The 21,783-nt window shown below is 48.2% G+C and overlaps 1 protein-coding gene across 4 annotated transcripts in view; it reads left to right on the top strand.

Annotated features, from left to right (window-relative positions):
- Positions 1-21,783, top strand: part of CTXN1 (cortexin 1) — a 107,283-nt gene that overhangs the window by 78,599 nt on the left and 6,901 nt on the right. Inside the window, exon 1 of one of the 4 annotated variants that reach the window (XM_025206606.1) lies at positions 1,131-1,229. The exons of 2 other annotated variants lie outside the window; for them this stretch is intronic. The gene's annotated coding sequence lies outside the window, so the exon portion shown is untranslated. Of the gene's footprint in view, positions 1-1,130; positions 1,230-16,312; positions 16,376-21,783 lie in introns of those variants that run through there. One more of the 4 variants, XM_025206607.1, reaches the window with a different exon arrangement.

The raw sequence follows: 21,783 nt of genomic DNA on the forward strand, positions 1-21,783 counted from the left end.
CATTCCTGCAGCAGGGGCAATATCCATGAATGGTGGTTCATTGTCCATTTTGAACAAAACACTGTAAATGTGAAGGCTTGTGGTCATCACCTAGGGGTAGGACACATAAGTGTTTGGGATGGCAGTACTTCTGGCTTTACGTGTCCAGCCATTTTCTGGAGTAGCTCTCTGTAAAGATACCGTGTGTTCTGTGCCTAATTCAAGATAAGACTGCCACCTCCTTCCTTAGGAATGGCTACTTTATGGTTGTGGGCAAGTGGCCCTGCAGGTATTGCAAGTATTAATTGGATCCTGGGTGTGCTAGGAGAGTCCCTTTATTCAGATGAATATCTCCTCTCAACTGTGCAGGATCCCTGCTCCTAGCTGTTCTCATGACCTATTGTGTCCTCCAGCTCCACCTGTCATAGGGAGAGGTCCTGTACAACCAGGCATACATCCTCAGTTGCCAAAGAAAATATATGGTTAGGAAGGTAACCATATATTTTTATATGAAAGCATTTTTATATGCCCCAGAGGCCACCCCAGGCAAGTATGACTGACAAAGGCATCTGGCAGAGAGCCCCAGCAGAGGTGGTGGACATGGAGCTCCTTCCAGGAGGAGCTGTGTTGGCAGGTGGCAGGGAGGGGCAGAGATGCTGCTGGTGCCTGTGTGTCACCTTTCATATGGATGAAATGAAGACTCCAGGCTCCAGGGCAGCCCAGCCTCCGCACATGAGACCTGCAGCACTGGGTGTGGGAGAAGTGTGAGGACACGATAGCAAACACTCATGGCAGAGTGAGTTGTGAGGAAAGGCAGCATGGCTACGTTGCTCCCAAGGCACAAAGTAGCTTTGCTGGTGAGTGCAGGTGAGTGGGAGCAGCTGGAGAGCAAGACTGCCAATTAAAAGTGCATTGTGTGCTGTCTTTGGAGTCCCGGGAGCGAATGTGGAGCAAAGAGCTAGAGCGATTCAGACTAGACAGGTTCCCTGCCTCCAAGCAACTCCTGCCACCCCCCAGCTGGCTTTGTCACGCTGCTAATAAGTTCTCTGGGCTCCTATTGCTGGTGCTCCACCTTTTATTATAATTGATTCTGCATCGCCATAGGAACCCGCTACAGAGTGAGTGAGAAGCAGCTGCCTTCCCTGCACTTGTTCTTCAGGAGAGACGGCTGCTTCTTCCCATGAGATGGCAGGCAGCAGAATCTGGAGTCACTATGAGTGAGGCACTGGGCCCCCTCCAGTGCCAGGCAGGTATTATCTTTAATTTTTGTTTCTTCTCAGGTGCCTTTGTTCAGTGTGCGTGTGCATGTGTCTGTGGGGGTGAGGAGGGGGAGGCAAGAGAAAGCAACAGGGGAAGCTCCTGTACACCTATATTGCAAAGGAGCTGGGTCTCTTGCCGTCCCCAGGTTGGAGAGAGCCCTGGGCTGGTTTGGGGTTCAGTGATTAAGATACCTTAAGTGTAGCACTGCCTTTGAAAGGTGAGCTCTTGAATACAGGCAGTGAGGGCAGGGTAGGCAGGGGATAGCTCTGTGTCCAGGCCTTGGGGATGGAGGATCCAGAGTCCAGGTTGCCTTGGGCTTTCAGTGCCAATAGTCACACTGCTTCCACTCCAGGATTTCCCAGGCACACTGAGCAGGAAGGTGGCAGTGCATGTAGTGAATGGATCAAAGCTCTGCTGAGGTCTCAGGTTGCTGCTGTTCGCTGCGGTGGCCAGACCCTGGGACTAGGCAAGTCGATGTGCTGGTGATGGACACAGGCAAATCTCTTTCAGCTCCTTCACTGCCTGATATGGTTTTTTTTTTCCTTCTCACTTGTGCCAAAAGTATTAGCTGGTCAGAGGTGCCATGGGACAAGGCATCACTGATGTGGAAACCCAGTGGGGGAAGGAGAGGCTGCCAAAAAGCCAAGTCAGCTGTTGAGAGCACTGTGGACATCTCTGTGCCAATAGTAATGACTGTGAAGAGAGATCAGCAAAAGAGACAGCCGGTACTGTGACTGAATGCATGACAATGAGAGCTCACAGTGGTCCTTGTGCTGCCCTGCCCATGCTGTCAGTCCTTCTCCTGTGCAGGCTAATTGCACCTTTGTAGGTATGAAAACCCCTTTTTGCAGAAGAGGAAAGCAGTGTTTTCCCAGAAGACCAGCCCTGCAAGAGGGAAAAAGGGACTTCTAAGGGGTTTTGTGGCCAATGGGACTGGAGAAGAGGAGGACTGACCAAGGAACTAGCTGTGGAGAGGGTGTGCTTCCTGCAGACTTGGGCGCAAAGGCACAGGAGGGGCATTTGTACAGAATTTCCCCACTACATTATGCAGAAAGAATCAGGTAGAAACAGGTGTGTCTCTGCCAAAGGCCTGTACACCATCACACCTCCTGACATCAGAATCTCTGATGCCATGATGACAAAAGGGCAGACATCCCAAGGGAAGGAGAGGAAATACATGCAGAGGCCAAGATGCCCACTGAGGAGCAAAACAGGCCCCCGCACCACTACGTGACTTGTGAGCCTGACCAGCCTGGCAGGAGGAGGCCACAAGGAAAGTCCTCCCAGGCAGCTCTCTTCAAAAGGGGCTGCTGTGCATAGGAAGGAAGCACATGGGCTTAAGGTGTGAACTTGGCTGGGGGATGCTGTTTGAGCTTCCAGGTGGGGATGGAAGATGGCCAGAACTACTCAAATAGCCCCAGACCCTGCTGTCTTACACCTAGATCATGCCATGATTTTCAGTGTTTAAACAAGGGCATCAGCTGGAGCACTAGTGCTTTCAGTTTTTAGGACCTATCACCCTAAGATCACAGAGTGCTTTACAAATTAAGCAGAAAGATGCTCAGGCCTGTGGCGATGATTTTGGCACTGATATTCTGTATGCTCCGTGGCTGTATGGCACTCTGTCAAGTAGAGAACAGCAGTGTCAAGTGAAAATATAGCCCAGGGGTGGACTGTATTCCCAGCCAGCTGAATTTTGCCCCAGAAGTCCCCCACCCTCTCATTGGGTCAGTTGATTGGTATCCTCTGCCAGATACCAGAGGCATCAGACAATGACTCACAATTCAGAGGTGGGGGCAGATTTTGCAAAATGGACTTCCAATAAGGTAGTGAAAATGTCACTTCACCTGTCACTAAACTGCAGCCACCTCTGGAGGGAACATGGTGACTGAGCCACAGTACAGAGTAACAGGGCAGGGAGGGAAACAATGAGCCTCAATCATGTCTGCAGCAGAGCTGAGGTGGAAGAAATGGAGCTATCCCAGCTGGACACTGGGGCTAACTCTCCCTGCCAGAGCACCCGGCACTCTTTATTAAGCCTACTTTTTTACCTCTCATCCGGAAGCCAACACCTTTTCCCCCCAGCAAGAACTGTGCATAGGTGTGAGGATTAAGCCTGCAAACAGTGCTTGCAAATTCCCCTATAAGAGGGGCATTACTAGACCAGGATTGGATAACATGTTGGGGTAGTGAGTTCCTCAGTTTAAAAGGGGGTTGTATGTGAATCAAATACCCACTGGATGCAATGAAATGTTTGGAGACTGAGCTAAGAAGTTTGATGACTATTTCTGTCTCTGCTCTGGAGGGCAGTGGAGGTTTCTCCGCTAATCTCTTGCTGGCGCTGACATTAATGTGGCAGGGGCTGTATTTATGCTGGCAGCTGTAACTGTACCCTAGTGGGATTCATTCATTTGAATCAGCAGTAACATTTACTGAAAAAGGAAATGTAAACTGTGTGACACTGTCTGCCTCAGTTGAACATATTCCAGATTCGTACAACAGAGCCATGGACAGGGCAGCTTCCCAGAAACGCACCCAGCCACATGCAGCTCCTGGCAGGAGAGAGAGGAACTAGCCTTGGATAGACGGCAGACAGACAGACAGTTTGTCTTTGGAAGCACAGGACTCTGGGGCCTTGAGACCATCATCCAGCCGCTGTGGTTTCATGTAAATCCTTTTCACGTTTCTCTTGAGCTTTCTTGGGCCCCAAGAACTCCCCTCTCTAGCAGAGAAGATTGTTTTTCCTGCATCTCCTTTTGTTTGCTCCTTGCCACAAGGTTTGTATGTGCACAGAGGGTCTTGGAAGAAGCCAAGGCCCTGCCTATGGTGAAGGAGGACAAATTAATAAGGGGCAAATAGGGCCCATTCCTGAAAGATCCTGAGCTCACATGGAGGCAGAGGGATTGTTGCCAGTATCTGGCAGGGTCCTGCCTTTAATTTTTGAAAATGAGCATGTTCACAGTGTTTAAATGCTAAATAGCTGCCTTGGTCAGTTTTTCCTGGGGTCAGACCCTCCCTTTTACACGCTGGTTGGACACCAGTTGCTTCACTGATTTTTAAACAGTGTCTGAGACAGGATGTTTCAGAAAGCTCGTCACAGGGAGTGTCCTGGCCTTGTGCTTTCCGAAGCAGCCTGAAAACCTTCGCTCACCATGACAAGTGTATAGGGAGCAGGTCAGCTGATTTATTGCTTGAGCTGAAGATTCAACCCCTCGCTCCCTCTTCTTGTGCTTGTCTGTTGGCACTGAGCGTGAGTTGTGTGCTAAAGTACAACCAAGGGATAGCTTCTGCCATTGTTTCCGGCTTTTTGTCACCTCCTTGTAATCGACAGTTGATGAAAAACAATTTAGACACAGATTTTGGCGTAAGGTGATTCCATTGTACTGCGCGAGTAGTTAAAACATGGAACAGCTGAAATCACTGTTCTGGGAGGACTAGTCATTGGACGGCAGAACTGATCCGTGTTAGTATTCCTAGTGATTGCTACAGGAGTGGCTTGTCCACGTTCAGATATTTACTCCGTTTTGGACCCATCTGGCACATCCCAGTTTAGTTACTAAGGGTACATTGGCTCCTCATCTCTGCCTGTGGACAAACAGCATTTTTTAAACAATTCAAATGGCTTTGAAGTGCTTTTGAAATGTTTCAAAAGGCTTTCAAACAATTGTGCACAGAAGATAAAACTTTAGAAGGCACAAGGCACTCTCTAGAGTGTGACCAAAACAGTATTTGAAGGAGGCAAAGATTATCTGATGCCATTTTGTTACCCAGCAGATCTGTACTGTTGGTTGGTCCTCCAGTCATCCGATAGCTCACTCTTCTCCCTGCCCATGGTCTACCTGCACCGGGTTGCTGCTGCCACCCCACAGTCTCTTGGCACTTGGGCTATTGTGGGCACAGTGGCTCCTGGCATTTTGGGGCTCCAGGATGCTGAGGCTCTCTAAAGTATCAGGAGCTGTGGTGCCTTAAGTGCCCTGAGCACCCAGAGACCCGGGAGCAGTGATTTCCACAGCTCCCGGGTCTCTGGGTGCTCAGGGCACTTAAGCCCCCACGGCTTAGACCAGGGGCGGGCAATTATTTTGGGTGGAGAGCCACTTACTGAGTTTTGGCAAGCCATCGAGGACTGTATGACAGGCAGCCAGGGACAGATAAATATTAATTTTCCAAATGTTTTAGGGGCTCTGTGGGCTGGATAGAATGACCTGGCAGGCCGCATCCGGCCCGTGGGCTGCATTTTGCCCACTCCTGCTCTAGACACTCAGGGTGCTGCTGCTCCCAGCACTTTGGGCACTGCAGGTGCCACAGCTCAGGGCATTCTGGGTGCTCGGGATGCCAGAACAGTCAGCACTGTGGACCCTGGTGCTCCCAGCATGTAGTGTGCTGTGGGCACTGCTGCTCCTGGCGCTTGGATGGTCAGGGCATCACCGGAGTGGGGAGACCCAGCCGCGCCAGAATTCCTGCTCTAGCCCCGGCTGCCTGTACACCATCACACCTCCTGGCTGGACAGCCTGCTGCTGCATGCAACCGTGGCAATTAAAAAAGGCTCCAACATGGGAGTGCCACAGGGGCTGCATGCGGCTGAAACTCTCCATTTAAAAAAAAATTCAAATCACCCCATTATACTTTTAAAAGTTTCAAGTCTTAAGTCTCTCTGCCCCCTCAGTGACTGGCTGGATCTATTGCATCTATCTATCTATCTATCTAGAGCTGCCTGCAAAGAGCCCAAGATTTACTGTAAGGATCCATATTAGCATAAAGGGCTAGAACCAGCACTGTGGGAGCCCTGGTGCTCCTGAATATCATGTGAATGACCCTGAAGCTGCACTAGAGACTAAATGGAGAGCCCTCTGGGCACCCAGGTGATACCATCATCCTTAGCTGCCTACCCCAGAATCAACTCTCTGCTTGGCTTTGGGGGCAGGACTGGGAAACCTGTCCCATCAACCAGAATTCTCCATGACGCAAGCTGAGACGAATTCACCTTTGTGCTCCACTCAGAGTCCCATTGCATAAACTTGATGAGAGTTGGGTGGTGGGTAGCAAGCTGTGTGAAGAGGGGTGTAGCTGGAAAGTGTGTCTGCAAACCTGAATGCATTTCTTTGGGTGTACAGATCCTCCTGGCTTTCTGATCAGTTGTCTCCACCCCCTTGATGATACCTGGGGCCCAGAAGAACATGGTCCAGACTCAAACAGTTCCTGCACTGTGCCGCAGTGCAGACCCTTGATGTTGCCTCTGGAGGCTGGACGTGCTTGATGTGTCTGGGGAGCCTCTGAGGGCTCTGCTACTGAAGCATTGGGCAGGCCTCTGGATATCCTTGGTGGGGAGAGCAAGGCCCCTGGCTGCTCTGGAGAGAGGCAAACCCCTTTGCTGCCTCCACTGTACCCAGCCCTGCACAGTGCAGCCGGACTTTCACCACCTCATCCCTTGCTCTTATTATTGCCTTCATCTCTTGATGGCCCCAGGGTTGCTCCAGGGGCCCAGAAAAGTGTGGTCCAAACTCAGACAGTTCCTGTACTGTGGCTCTGAAATCTCATCCACAGGGCAAGAATGGAGTAGAGTTATTCTAAGATGTCACCCCCTTCTCTATGCCAGGAGTGGGAAGAGTTTGCCAATGCACTGGGATCTCTGCAAATGCGTTCATCCTAAATTCAGGAAAATTCCTTGCAAATCATGTGCCACCTGCTAGCTGCACTGGTGAGGAGAAGGCAGGGTAGATTTTCATCTTAGATACTACCCAAAGTATGTATTTATATGTATAACACGAGCTTTTGTGCGCTGAAACTCATTTCATCAGATGCACTGATGAAAGTCAGGACTGGAGTAAAGGGCATGAGGTAGGGATTTGCATAAAACTTTAAGCTGAACCTTGCAGTATTTTGTGCTCCTTGCAAACTTTCTGGACCCCCAAGAATCATGCCTGTGACCATCTCTTACTATATTTTATCCTTTGTTTTTAAATGCAATTCTGCTTTATTTTAGAGTACCTATACAATTAGATACCTGCTTCAATCTAACATTGAATTCTTATTTTAACTCAACCAAAATATCCCTTCATTGTTCCTAAAATGTTGACAATGATCATTGATTCTTAAGTGAATTCTCTCCCACTTTACCAATTTGCATATCTCATGAATGTGTTTTTTCAGTTACTAAGGGAACATGAATCTTAATAAAACCCAATCAAATATTCCTTAATAAAAGCTGCATTCATTAGTGACTTATCGGAACCACTTGCTGTCTTCAAGATTCCCTGGAAATTAAGGTTTGAATCAGCACATTGTAACAAAAAAAGGAATGCATCTGAAACGATAAAGGAAATCCAGGGGAGATTATGTTTGAGCACAAATTCTTTATTTATTCAGAATAACTTGATAAGAAAGGCCATCGCTGGTACATTTCCATGTGAATAAGCATTGTGTTTACTTTGGTGCCTGTGGTCTTACTGTGTTCAGGGAGTAATTTGTGCTAAATCCCTTTGCAGTGCCGAGGGCCTGACTCCGTTTGCACACTCCAGCAATGGCACAAACGGGCCATACGGTTGGGAATTCCCGCAGCAGATGGGTATCCCCCAACAAGTGGAAAACTGTTTTTCAGCCTTCAGCAGAGAGGGCTGCCTGGGAGAGGGAGCGTGACTAGACGGTGTGTGCACCAGCTATTCCCACCTGCAGGATTGACCCTTTGGAGTAGCTGGAACAGCCTCTGGGCAACTTCGGTGTCTAGTCTAAACAGGGCAATATGGGGATGCTTTCCCAATTAGCATTCTTTTTGGTCTGCGTCTAGAAGAGCCTTCCACAGCTGGGTCCTGGTCCATGACTGGGGCTCCTACATGCTGCTGTAATGCAGATAAGCTAAGCCCAAAGCACTCTTCAGAACTAGGCCCTGGGGGCTTCTGCAAAAGCGGGGCAGTGATGCAGGACAGGTGCCTGGGAGACCTCGCTTTCTTTATTAGGGACAGAGAGCAGTGGTGCAGCGAGCAAGGAGACAGCATCCCACCGAGCAATGCCCCATGCAGCTGTCAGCCTCAGCCTCCTCTGCTTTCACTGAAATGCAGACTGAGCGGCCCAAGTACATGAAGTGGTGAAAGGGCTCCCTGCACAGCAGGGGCAGGTAAGTATTTCGGCTGGAGGGCTGCTTAACGAGTTTTAATGAGCTGCTGAGGGCCGCCAGGGTGGCCCCACCCCTTGACAAGCACCCCGCCCCCTGGTTGCCATCTTGGAACCAGAAGTCCCACCCCCCTGTGGGATAGTTGGAAAGTGTAGCTATACTTTCCAACTATCTGTGTATATAGAGGTTGGATAAATCACCCTGACCTTTGCCACCCAAAGTCCCTCCCCTTGCCCCAGGAAGTACTTCTTTTGGAAAGGGAGGGTTGCCATCTTGGAACCGGGGGAAAAAAATTATAAACTAAATATCGAGCATATTTTAATTTTTTTTTAAATATATATTTTAGTTCTGGTTTGTGTGTTTGCACCGTGTATTGCATAATAAGCACAGGTGATTGCATAATAGCTCAAAATGAAGTTTTGCTCTTGTATAGTGCCTTGGTGCAGTTGTGGGGGGCTGCGAGTGTGTGTATGTAGGTGTGGGGGTAGGTGGGTGGGTATGGGGATGTGTGTGGGTGGGTATGGGGTTTGTGTGGGGCGGCGCGTGTGGGTCTCCGATGGTACCATGGGGCTGGGCCAGCAGCAGCAGCCGCCAAAAGGAGCTGCCGCTGCCTAGAAAGGCAGTCCTGCCACAGAGTCACTCCAAGCCCGCTGTGTGCCCAGGGGGTGGCAGAGCAGGCCACGGCTGGGCAGTGCAGGCCACGGCCGGGCAGTGCCTGGGCCAAGCGGAACCAATTGCCCCACTGTGGGCTGGACAGAGCCCCTCCACAAGCTGGATCTGGCCTGTGGGTTGTATTGTGCCCACCCCTGCTGTACAGCACTCCCCATTCTGCTGACCACCATTTCTTGCCATAGTGACACTCCTTTAGCCTTGCTTGTCTCATTGTTTGGGTTCATGGCACTGATCCACCCGTCCATGTCAGGGGCAGAAAGCACTGATCTAATCCCTGCATTCTCACGGACAGGATATCATACCTGTGCTGTTTCCAGGTTAGTGGTTAACTAGGGTCCAAAGAAGAGCAACTAAGAGCCACCCGATTCTCTGATGCAGTGGTTTGAGCTACTGGCTGGGAGAAGTGGGGTTTCCAGTTCTTACTTTCCGGACTGTTGGTGCATTTTACATTGGACATTTGTTGGATAAAACCCAGATATATTCTGAGACGCGTGTCCTGGAACCTCCTTCCCAGGGCAATGCCCTCAGCCCCAGACTGCACAGGCTTGCCTGTTGCTTGCTTTCCTTCTGGTCCAGTGACTCATACAATCTTGTCTGCCCAGTTGCTCAACTTCAACAGGAGGGGCCAAGACAGATACCAGTGAGGAGCCATGTCCAATCCTATTCCACTTTGCTTGAGCCCATGCAAAAAAACAAAAACAACCAAAAATCTATGACTGCCCTCACTCTGGAGCATTCTGGCATCTTAGGCTCAAGACTAAAAGTCAAAGGGCAGCAAGGAGAAGGACCCATCCACCTTTTGTACTAACTGGTTTTTTTTCAGGAATTCAAGCAGGGGAGAATAAGATTGCACTTCGATGCTTAAAGCTGCTAAATAACTAACAAGGGAACAGAATCAGGCCCAGGGTGTCTGATCTACAACAAGCATGAAACCTGCAGGAGTTTCAGAAGAAACATCTCTAAATCCTACCTCTCTCCTCAGGTGCTTCATCAGGTCCAATAGGCAGTCTGACCTAGAGGGTAGGCTACCAGGGGAGGGCTAAAGAGAGGAGCTGGAGTCTGAGTTACCAAATCCAAGGGGGAATTGGAGAGGCAGAGGCCAAGCTGGAGGCTGGGTCAGGGTTCTGGAGCTGGACAGAATTCATAGGATCATGAATTAAGCTGGAAGGGACCTCCAGAGGTCATCTAGTCCTACCCCCTGCTTGAGGCAGGATCGTCTTTATCCAAGTCATCCTATACAATCCATAATCCAAAATCTATGTACGACTTCCATCAACCCTGACACAACACAAGACATAACACTCTGGCCTGCCACAAGTAAAGCAGGGGAACCACAGCAGCCCATGTCCTGCTTCTATAGAAGGTTGCCGATACATGCGTGAGAGATCCCAGGTAGCGGGGAAGGCAAAAACCCCTACAGTCCATACCAGTCTGACCATGGGGTAAAATTCTTTCCTGACCCCAAATATAGTGATTAGCTTGACCTTGAGCAGGGGGGCAAGACCCTCTAACCAGGTACTTCTGGCTTTGGTCCCAGGAGGAGCATTGGCACACTCCAGTCAAAATCTCTAGCCTTGGCTGTAGCCAACACCCAATGTCTCTGAGGGAGACTTAAAAACACTGACACACGGAGCAGAAAAGCAGGGGTGGGGGCAACAAAGCCCAGAAGCATGGGAATAGCCATATTAGAGCATAGGTATAGCTATGCCTAGATCATCCCTGACCAATGGCTGTCCAGCTTTTTCTTGAACACCTCCAGTGATGGAGAGTCCAAAGCTTCGAGAGCTTCTCTAATTAAAAACAGCCAGTGCGTCTTGTGTATCAGCATCCCTGAGCTTCAAAATGGTGGGGGTGCTTTATCTAAAGCTCATTGAATGAGCTTTAGTGAAAGCACTCCCACCGCCATTTGGAAGTGCGGGGACACTGGTACAAGACGTGGAGCCAGGCTGGAGCACAGTAATTACCACGCTCCAGCAGACTCAATTAATAGAGTCTGCTCCAATGTGCTATAATTACAGGACATTGGAGCAGCCTCCTGGCTTGTGTACAGGCACCCTCTGTTGTGAGGTACTAAAAAAAAAAAAAAAGCACATTAGCCTGTCTTAAAGCGTATTAACTAAATGGCATGGTTTTTAGTGACACTTTAATGCACATTAAAAATAGGCTAATTCACCCACCATGTCATAAAACTCATTGGGCATAAAGCATGTAAAAACATTTAACATATTTTGATAAGAAAACATCTTAAAAATCTATGAACTACGTACTCAAAATGCAACAGGTAAAAAACTCAATCCTAGATGCTGGGTATGAATCAAAAAGTCTATTCTGTCTTTCTCCACTTCTTTGCCGCCCCGTCATCTCCAAGGTGTTCATGGTCTTGGCTGACATAAAAGCACAGTTCATTCAGTCCTAACTGTACACAGGCTTTTACTGTAAAAGTGAGTCCCTGAAAAATGAGCAGGTTTCTTAACGTCCATAAACTCACTTTAAAACACAAGTAAAAGTGTCCGTAGGCATAGGCGACTGGTAGGGGATGCACTTGCCCCTCTTGACGGGGCCGGTGCCCCCCCGATGGCCGACACTGATGCTGTTGGAAGGGCTGGTGCCCCCCTGACAGGGCCACTGCTGTTGGTGGCTTCTGCGGGTGCCTCCCAGATTTAGGAGGCACCAGTCACTCATGTCCATAGGTACTCTTTATCTGGCCCACTCAAGATAAAGCCATATAAAACCACATCTTTTGACAGTGCGTGCACACCAGTTGTCACGCGGGTCAAGTGTATGACCCTCCTCCAGACTGACTGTGCAAAGCTGTGGTCCCAAAAGAGGTGGCCTACTGGTTTTTCCACCCCACACATTTCTCTGGAACACCCACAAATTTCCACCCAGGCCCCATCTATATTGCAGTGCCCACACTGGCAAAATGCCCCTTGCTATTAACCATGCTAGGTTGGCTTGGTCACTGGCCAGGGCCTTGTTTGACTCCTCCCTCGACATGCTTTAGGGCTTGCTGGAGCATTGTTCAGTATATACTTGCTCACACAAACGCTTCACTAAAGCATTGGCCAGAGTAGGCCTGAGCAGCAAACTTGACCAATGACTAAATTCCTTGCATAAACAAAACCTGGCATATGGGTCAGATGGGCACTCCTGCCAAAAGATGGGAGGGGGAGATGGCTGTACAAGGGGTAGGACATTACAGTACGACAATGATAAAGCTGGAATGGGAACACCCAGATGAGGATGTGAAACAAGCCCACGGCACAGGACGGTTTAAGATATTCAAGATGGAAAGCAATAAGTAATTTGCTTTGATCACTGCATAAAAGGAGAATTGGAAATCAGGGGAACTTTGCAGAGGTGGAGGGGAGCCTGTGTGGTATTGAGACTACCCCAAAATGAGAACACTCTAAACCACACACTGTATTTTTTACTCATATGACCTTACTGACTAAATGTTTTTGTACCAATTAGCCCCAGCCCCATTTTGTACTATTGGCAGTGCCAGAGGCTACTTACAGAGCTACCATGCATTGTTTTTTGAACAGTAAGCTTGATTAACTTCTAACCCCGTTTATGATGTTAGGCTAACACTAGGGTGGTGCTGCACATATATATTATTTACAAAGATTCCCATGTGGTTTTCATAGTATTACCCTTACTGGAAGATTATTACATTTGTGAATTGCCATTAAAATCTTGACACTTTTATCCTGGTACAGACAGGGACCACACATTTTTATGTGTGGTCCTAAAAGCTTCACTTAAAGGCCCATTGATTAAAACCCTACTTTTGGCTTGTCTGTGTAAAAGCTTTATTCATCCACAAGCCGTTCAGAAAAACCCAGCTCCCATAAAAACCTTAAACAAGAACACATATGCCGCGCTATCGTAAGGTTTTGCTAAATCCAAATTCATTAGGGCTACTCCTGGCTTCCTCTCTTTACAATAAATAAGTGTGACCTATAGTGCTCGTAGTGCACCTGTGCCCTGCCACCCAGGAACAGCACGTGCCTGCTGCTCTTCATGTTTAACCTGAGGAAGCACATCCCTCATTCTTAAAACCAATAATTTAGCCAGCAATGTATCATCTGTATTTTAAAGCCCGTGTCTGTATAAGTTGCCAGTTATTTAAAGACTCTGTCTCTTGAACAATAAAACAACAATACTAGTGGTAAAATGTTTCCCCTCCAACTCCTTCTCTAAAATCTCTTTAAACATTTCCAACAAATCTGGCCCTCAAAGACTACAAAACCTTATATAAAGCTCTACTGGCACTCCATCCTTGCCAGAGCTCTTTGCCTGCTTAAATGTCTCAAGGCAGTTTTCCATTTCTTTTAGTGCTACCTCCTCCTCTGTCCTCTGGGCATCCTGTTCACCCACTTTCCTTTTTAGTTCATCCTATAACCTGCAAACTCTCCCTTCATCCACCTCCCTCTCTGGTATAAAACCTCATAACATCTTTTTGCCATGTCGAGTACTTCTTCCTGCCCTTCCACTCAGGCTCTTTCCTCCTGGGCTGCCTTGATTCCCCCTCTCGTTGATCTTAGCTGGGCACAGAAGCATGGGGACCAGCTCTTCAAACATAGTACATCTGCTTGCACCGGTGTTGAAAAGGACTCCATCCTACCCCTTGTCGCTTGCCTAAAACACTCCACACATTTAAGGAGGCCGCCAACACCATTAAAACTTCCAAAGAAAAAATGTTCTTTCCTTATGCATCATCCTTACTACGTCTGTTTGGGAACTCCAGTCTCATGCCCGCGGCCTCAACCACATTCCAGGCCTTCCAGGGGCGAACAAAACCCTCCATCTCTCTTCTCCTTTGATGCTCTAGCACTTCTTGTGGCCCACTTGGGACTAGACACCAAGGAGGACAAGGGAGAGGTGCTGGGATCCTCTTCTGAATCTCCCTGGCATGTTTTAGCTTCCTTTGTCTCCTTCATTTTGGATTTCTTCCTTTTGCCAAAAGGTGTCTGTGTTTCTCCCACTTCTTCCTCCTCTTCTTTTTCACCCATTGCCTCTTGCCCTGCCTTTATTTATTTCTGTTCTGAGTTCCTACCTTCCTCCCCTTTCTCCTTCTCACCTAGCGCCACCTCCCCTTATGCTTTCTCTACCACCAATATACCGTCATCTCTTCCACATCGCTTTTCTGCAGGGTCTCCTGTACCACATCCATTTCCTTCTCCTCTCCTCTTGCCAGTCCTTGTGCACAGTCTCTTCTGGTGTTTCTTTGCCTTGCTCCAGACTCTATTTGCAAAGGACATGGAGCATGTCCTAAAGACATACTTCTCCTCGCCGCACAAATTGCACCTGAGAGCTGCATTGCAGTCAATAGCAATGTGCCCACTCTCCCCACACTTAAAGCAGGCTGTCTGTACACAATTAGCTGCCTGGTGCCCCTCCAGCCTACACTTGCTGCATCTCATGGCCGGTTCAAAATAGATAATGAACCCCCAGTGTTTCCCTAATGTAATCACTGCGGGGAGGTGCTCCATCCTGCCTGGACTTCCAAAGTTTTTGTTTAAAAATTACTCTCACCCACCACAGCTCAGTCCACACCCCCTACTTGTTCCTAATTTTATCTACCCACATCACCTTTTCTGTGTGACCTTCCAACCATAATTTAATATCTTCTGCCATTATAAAAGCTGAGAACATTTTAAATATAATTACTCTTTCACATGCTGCTTCGTCTGATAACAACCCGAAACATTTGAGCTCTGGGCTCTTGCTTATCTCATAGAATTTCCAAAACCAGTCATACCCTTCAGTGGTGCAGAACGCAAACGCCCACATTCGTTGATTCATAAAAGCAATCAGGCTATTTAAATCCTGCAAATACACTTTGAGGACCTCAAATAAAACATCTTCCATAAAACCATACCTGCTTATTTCCTATTTGCCTTCATCAGCCAAAACCACTTTTACCAGTAAGCATTTTCCCTCCATCGCTCTCTGCACCATCTGAGACCTGCATGCTGTATTCTTCCTGTAAAGCTCTGCTTTCCTGCCAATGTTTCCCATCTGCCGCTCGCCTTTGTCTGTATACTGCCAGTCAAATTCTGTCCATGGTCTGCCATTGTGCTCACTCCTGCCTCCAGTTCCCATCCTCTGTCCTCCTTCTCCATCTTCTGCCGCTGCTCACTCACCAGCTCCCATCTGTTGTCCAGGCTCATGCCATTGTCCACCCTTGTAGTCTGTCCTCCATTGCGAGGGTCAGTCACTATCACTCAAATCAGAACGAAGCTGCAGACTCCTTCACCTCCACAGTAGGATTCAAGGAGGTCCACCACAGCAGACCTTCAGCCAGAACTGTTGGCTGGCCTCCAGTTTCCAGCTTCAGGTGAACTTAAATGTGCTCCCCAGCACCCCTAACAGTGGTCAGCTGGTTCATCAGCTGGGGTGCAGCTGCCAGTTACACCCTTAGGAAAGTTTGGCTATCTGGTTTTGTGGGCAACCCCGGTTTAGAATCACTGCTTTCGAGTGTTTTACAGAGGATATGTATCATTGTTCCCATTTTATAGAGGGGGAAGTTGAGGCACAGAGTGGGGAAGTGATTTACCTAAGGGCACCCAGAAAGCCAGTAGCAGAGCCAGGAATACAAGTGTGGACTCCTAATCCAATGTTCTGCCCTCCGAGCCATACAGTTTACATTGGAGTTTGATCTGTGCTTAGGGCAGTGCAAAGCCTTACTGCACAAAGAGAACTCTGAAAGGCACCAAACTTCTGGGGGAGCAACCTCCGCAGGTTCACAGAGGATGCCGGCTGTCCCCCTGCATCCTGCAACAGGGGCCAGCTGTGTCCCTCTTTCCTGGTGTCTGGTCCCAGCCTCCAAGAGTACATGAGGCACTGCTTAGACAACCTGTTAATTTTCATTGCCCCCACAATGCAGCACATGCAGATGTACATGTAGCATTTTCCCCCAGTCACAACTATGATCACAATCAGCGTCTTCCACTCTGAAAGCCAGAGCTCTTTCGGGACTGAGAAGAGAGAACTCATAAATGAGGAAGGATGGAGGACCCATGACAGGGGGACCCTGGACACAGCTCTGCTGCTTGAGCATCCACAATCCAGGGAAGCACAGATGATTTTGTCTGTGTCATAGTCTGATATATCAATACTGTCTGTCAAAGCCATATTGGATTTACCATCAAAGACAACACTTGCAATTCTGGAAGGAATAAAGGAAGTAGTGCTGGAACAGAAATAAATAAGGGATCAACATTGTATTAATCATTATCATTTTTTGGCATAAATAACAGGGGAAAAAACCTACAAACAAGCAAACAAAGAGACAGATGGCAAGCTGGCCAAGAGCTTCAGTGAGTTTGGTATTGGAACAAACAGATCTAGGTACTTGCAAGACACAAGCTGAACAGCTCGGTGTCTCCAATTCTCAGAGTTTTATAGCAAGTCACATAATACTTGATGTTTCACTTAAAGTTCGTGACAGCATAATTACATGAGAAACTTGGATACTATTTAAAAGAATCCTAATTGTGTGCATGTGCGCGTGTGTATGCATGTTTTATAGATCTATCTATCTATATAGATATATAACATTTGTCAACCAGTCTCGGATGATTTCAGGCATTTTATTCAGTTATGGCTACTGGCATTTGATCATGTGGAGCTGGTGATCCTAACTTCCAATTCAAAATGCTTCCGATTCAGAGATGATTGGCATGGGGACTTGGTCTGGACTTCTTTCTACTATTAAAGGACAAATAAGCAAGCATAGATGGCTTCTTGTTCTATTTGATCCAAATCTCAAGAAGGCAACTCCCATTCTCTTGGAAATATTAGAACCCAACTTCAGATTCCAAACCCCAGTGTCTGCAAGGTGAAGGTGCAACACAGACTTTAATATGCACAGGGTGTCTCTACATGTGGAATTACAACGCATGAATAAACCGTGGAGCTGATTGCTCTGGAGTTAATTGCACCCAGGAGCAATAAGCTCAGCAGTTTATTCATGCACAGCAGATGGAGGCAGGTCAGAGCAGCCCCAGCGGGCAGGGGCTACTGTGAATAACTCTTGTTGGTTAGCCACATGCTGAAGCACCCTCATGCCCAAGCCAGCCCCTCCACCATCTACACATGCGCTGCTGTGGAGTTTGTTTTACTCTGCAGCAGGATAGTACTGGTGTTTACAAGTAATATCCTGCTGTGGAGGAAATTAGTTCACTCTAGCCTAATGGAGTGCATGTGTAGAGACTGGGACATTTACTGTGCAGTTAATTAGTCAACTGTTCAGGAAACATCTTGTATAGCTGTTCATTTGAGCTCCCGCACCATGCAAATCACACATTGCTTTACCAGTTGAAGCACGTTCCAAGTTCCCTCAGAAGAGTTGTCTATACACTGGTGTCATCTTCCTCATTTCCTCAGCAGGCAAGCAATGGGCCAATGCCTAGTTCCTCATTTCTTTGGATGAAAGGACAATGGGCTAGTTCCTGGTTCTGGCTATCCTTGTTTGGCAGGACAATGGGAACTGGTTCACTTTGGGCCAGGCACTTACTACTGTATTGTTTAGATCCAAAATAAAGAAGGGCTCTCTGGGTGCTCCATAGTATTTGCATGCCTGGGGTCTTGGCGGAACAGAAAAGGCCCACCATAGATGAATTATTAGAACAGTGAACTCAAAATGGCACCCCTCTACTAGCCTGGAGCAGGCACAGAGGCCAAGGGTATGCCGTACCCTTTTCCTGTGATTGTTTCTAATAGAAGTACTGTGATCCTCAATTTTAACTGGTGCAGTCATCGTGACAGGTGCACTTGCACCCTATTCTTTATGCCAGTCTTAGGAAGCAGCCTTTTGACCTATACTGCAGCCATCTCAAAGGACCCAAAGTGCTTGGCGACCTTATAGGCAAGGTTATTTGCAGTAGTGTCCAATGAACCAGGCCTCCAAACAAGGAAGCAACAACTGCATGGGTTTATATTCCACGAGGTGCCTCGGTTGGTGAGTATTCGGAGAAACCCGTGCCCTTGGTGCATAGAGAGATGGGGGGCATGACGGTCTGTGCCTCCGTTGAGAGCAGCTGCTTAGTAAGCCTGTTTGCCTGCAGCTCAGGTCCTTCTCAGCACCGCTGGACACAATAACCATGTTTTCCATGGGCAGATTTAAGGGATTTCTATGTTTCAAGCCAGGACCCACTGCAGATAAACAGCAAAAGAGGCAATGGCTCCCTTCCCCAAGCCTTTTACATAGCAAAGGGCCTGAGGTTAACAGTTGGATTGCTCTGCAGGTCTGCTCCAGCTGGTTGCTATGCTAGGAAGGTAGGAGTTAATCAAGCCAATAGCCTATCTTTCCTCTGCAGTGAAACTTGTGGCACCTCAGACACTCTGAATTCAGCCACAGTCTGAATGTGTGGAGTAAACAAGGCACCACCTGCATGAAAAGCTCCATCATTCACAGCTTTAAGTGGGTTGCTAAGAAACGCAACTTCTCTGTGGCCAGAGCTCATCTCTCCTACACTCCTGACAAGCTTTGAATTCAGACACATTCCTATCTCCAGAGCAAACCTGGGAGGAGAGAGGCCAGGGAAACATGCAACTGAAAACCATGGTCGCTGACAAGAGCACTTGAATCCTAAGTGGGTGTCTAGAGGGTACAAGTCTCAAAGGACTCGGGGAAAGCAGAATCCAGGCTGGGTACAACTTCTGTGTTTTCCTTCTTTGAATGCCAACGTAGAGAGGAGCATGCAGAGCAGGAGTGTAGGAGAGGTTGCATGATGGTTGTGGCCTACCACAAAGACTCAGCTACCCTCATTCCCAGGGGCCTGCAGAGGGAGCAGCAATAATCAGAGTGACCCATAGCAGTGGCAGCAGCAGGACTGCCCCTTTTAGACATGAGACTAAACAGGGCAGGGTATGCTCCACTGTGAGCACTGAGTAAACTTGACACGGTGAAGCTTTGCAGCCTGTTTCCCGTTGGATGCACCAAGACCATCATCTTGTGATCTGCTGGTGGCTCCTGGAGGAGAATATTACAAACCCAGCATTCGATTTGTCTCAGCATGCTGGCAAAGATGCACTGCAAGGAATCCCACTGGTTTTAGGACTTATGTTCAGATACGTGCATAGAGTTGCCCAGCTAGAGCACAACTTGCTAAACATGCTCTGTAGACTTGCAGACATGCATGTATGCTGCACATGCTGTAGGGTTGCAAACTGTATGTAAATGTCAAAGATAGCAGTCATGGCTGGGAAGCTGCTATTTGGGTATGTAAAGTGGAATAGGATTCTGCCCTTAGCCTGTCCTCAATTTGGCTGGATGCTGGCACTTTGAGAATAACAGAGAACATTAGTCTCCCCCTTGCTGGGCTCCACTGGGTATGATGAATTCTGCAGGAGAACTAGAGAGATCTCCACAGCAACCACTCTATGGCAACAATCACCTGGAGAGAGCTATCACCTCCCCAACAGGACCTGTGCATTGTGGTGCTACAGTTTGTAGCAGCTGCTAGACAAAACCATTTATCCCACAGCTAAACAGCATCAAGATCAAGACTGCTGCTATCAGGGGCCTCATGGGATAGCATGGATATACTGTACAGTTAATAGGAGATAAGGGGCTTCTACTTGTGGGATGCAACAAATCTGTGTGGTGGGCCAGTAGGGGGTGCTCCTGTGTTGAGCCACCCACCTCACTGCACCCAACCACCTTCCAGGCTCCGAGTGCCTCCCTGGGGGCACCTCACGTCCAGCCAACCCCCTTCCTGGAGCACACCTGCAAGCCTGGGGGGAACGCCACCATCACCTAGAGCCTGGACTGATCTGGGACCTGCACCCTCTGGGAAACACAGGCCTAGTAATCCTTGAGGGTACTTGACCCACTACAAGAACTTGGGGTGCTTCCCTCAGTCTGAAGTACAAATAGTGGTCTCCCTTAGTCAGCCGAACCAAGGGGACCCCAAGGCATAATCTAGACCCACTCCCAATAAGTCTCCCACGCTAGGTACAAAGGAGAACTTCACTGGTTACAAGGAGTAGGTTTGGAATAGGATACAGGGTAGAGCAATATCAGAGAAATACCTTAGAGCAAACAGTGGCATGGTAGCCTTTGATCACACATCTGAGTTACTGCAAGCTATATCTCTAGTTAGATCTCAAGTAGCTTACGAGTATCAGCCAGAGGCAGGTAGAGATTCCCTCTGGAGGCAGGCAGTTCATTGATCATGAGTTTCAAGAGAGAGAGAGTTTCAGATGGTCCAGCTTTTCTCTGAGTTCTCATCATGGCTATTGCCCCTCCTCCTGGGTAGTCCTTCAATTATGTAGCCCTTATGACCCCATTTACCCGATTCAATGAAGGCGAGCAGCTGTTGGCTGCCAGCCAACCAATTTAAAATGCATCACTGATTGCCGGGTAGACTGGCAGGGGCTTTAGCCCCCTCCCAGTCATGTTGGCAGTGCTTAGAACAATAGGGAGCTTAAGCCCCCACCCAGGGGTGTGTGGCCAGTCATGTAGGCAGAGGGAGCAGGTTTCCCCCTCCCTCAGGAATATATCCAGCTCAGGTTACAACTCAGGGTTAACTTAAGAGATGGGGCAGAGGTGTCTGCCCTTTGCAGTGACCATGGTAACCAAATTGTCAGATAGCAGAGTTCGGGGAGAGACAGAGGTGGTATTCTGCCACAACCTGCTTGTGTAACAGTCTCCTAGCAACACTGTAGAGGGAAGCCTCAGGTTTGACAGCAGCCCAAGGGGTTGTTTGGACCCCCGGTAAGTATGCTATTGCAGTTGCTAAGGCTTATTGCTTTGGGTGAGGTCAGTATCCATGGAGACGTTAACACTGCCATGATACCAGTGGCATTCCAGTGGCAGAGACCTACATTGGGAGAGATGGGAAAGACGGGAAACAACCAGTGTTGTGGCTGGACATTTAAAGATCATCTCAGCCTGATTGTGATTGCTGCCACGTTGCCTTATCCAGGCGTCTGATGATGCTGTGCTCGTTTTTGGAGTATGGGGAAAGGCTGCTAGGTTCAATTTGTCAGACTGTCTTCAACTTCAGGGGAACTTCTGACAACAATACTGCATCAGATCCATGGTCTTTGCTTTAACTGGAAGGCAACCCCAAAAGTGAGTTCAGGGTTTTCCAGGGCAGGTACTAGCATTTCTGGTGTTATAAAAGCAGCTTAGGCTTGACTGACTGGGGCTCCTTTATGCCAAAGTCTGCATAAATCCTCACTGAAAACCCATCCTGAGCCAAACAGCTCACAAGCTAGGTCACAAAGATGACTCACGGTGGGAAGGGAAACAGTTGCCCCAAGGTCACACAGCAGGATACTGGGTAAGTGGGATTAAACCCCCGACTTCCCAATATCTGGACTAATGCCTGGTCCATAGTACCCTTCTGCATCAAGGGAAGCTAGCTGAGCTGCTCCAAGAGCAATACCAGCCCCCTGAGGTGTTGAGGCAGTTATGCTCATGTTATCCCATGCATGTTATCTGAAACACCCCAAGGATGAAGGAAAATGAATGGAATAACTGAGGCCTAAAAGTCAAACCCCATTGCTTTCCTGCTTTCTAACAAGACCTACATACAGCAAAAGGTCATAAAAACTAAGAAGGATGGCCTGGGAGCAATCACAGATCTGAGAACTTCTTTATATTTTGGGTTATAAATTGCTCATGTGATCATGTATCGTGTTAGAGTGAACAGCACTGGGCACTAGGGAAATACGGTCAGTATGTGACAGAAATCCCCACTGGATGGGATTCTGATAACCAGCCATGAAAAGGGCATTTTTAATTT

The sequence above is a fragment of the Alligator sinensis genome, unplaced genomic scaffold, assembly GCF_000455745.1.
Source record: "Alligator sinensis unplaced genomic scaffold, ASM45574v1 scaffold103_2, whole genome shotgun sequence".
In the NCBI taxonomy this organism is placed as follows: domain Eukaryota; kingdom Metazoa; phylum Chordata; order Crocodylia; family Alligatoridae; genus Alligator; species Alligator sinensis.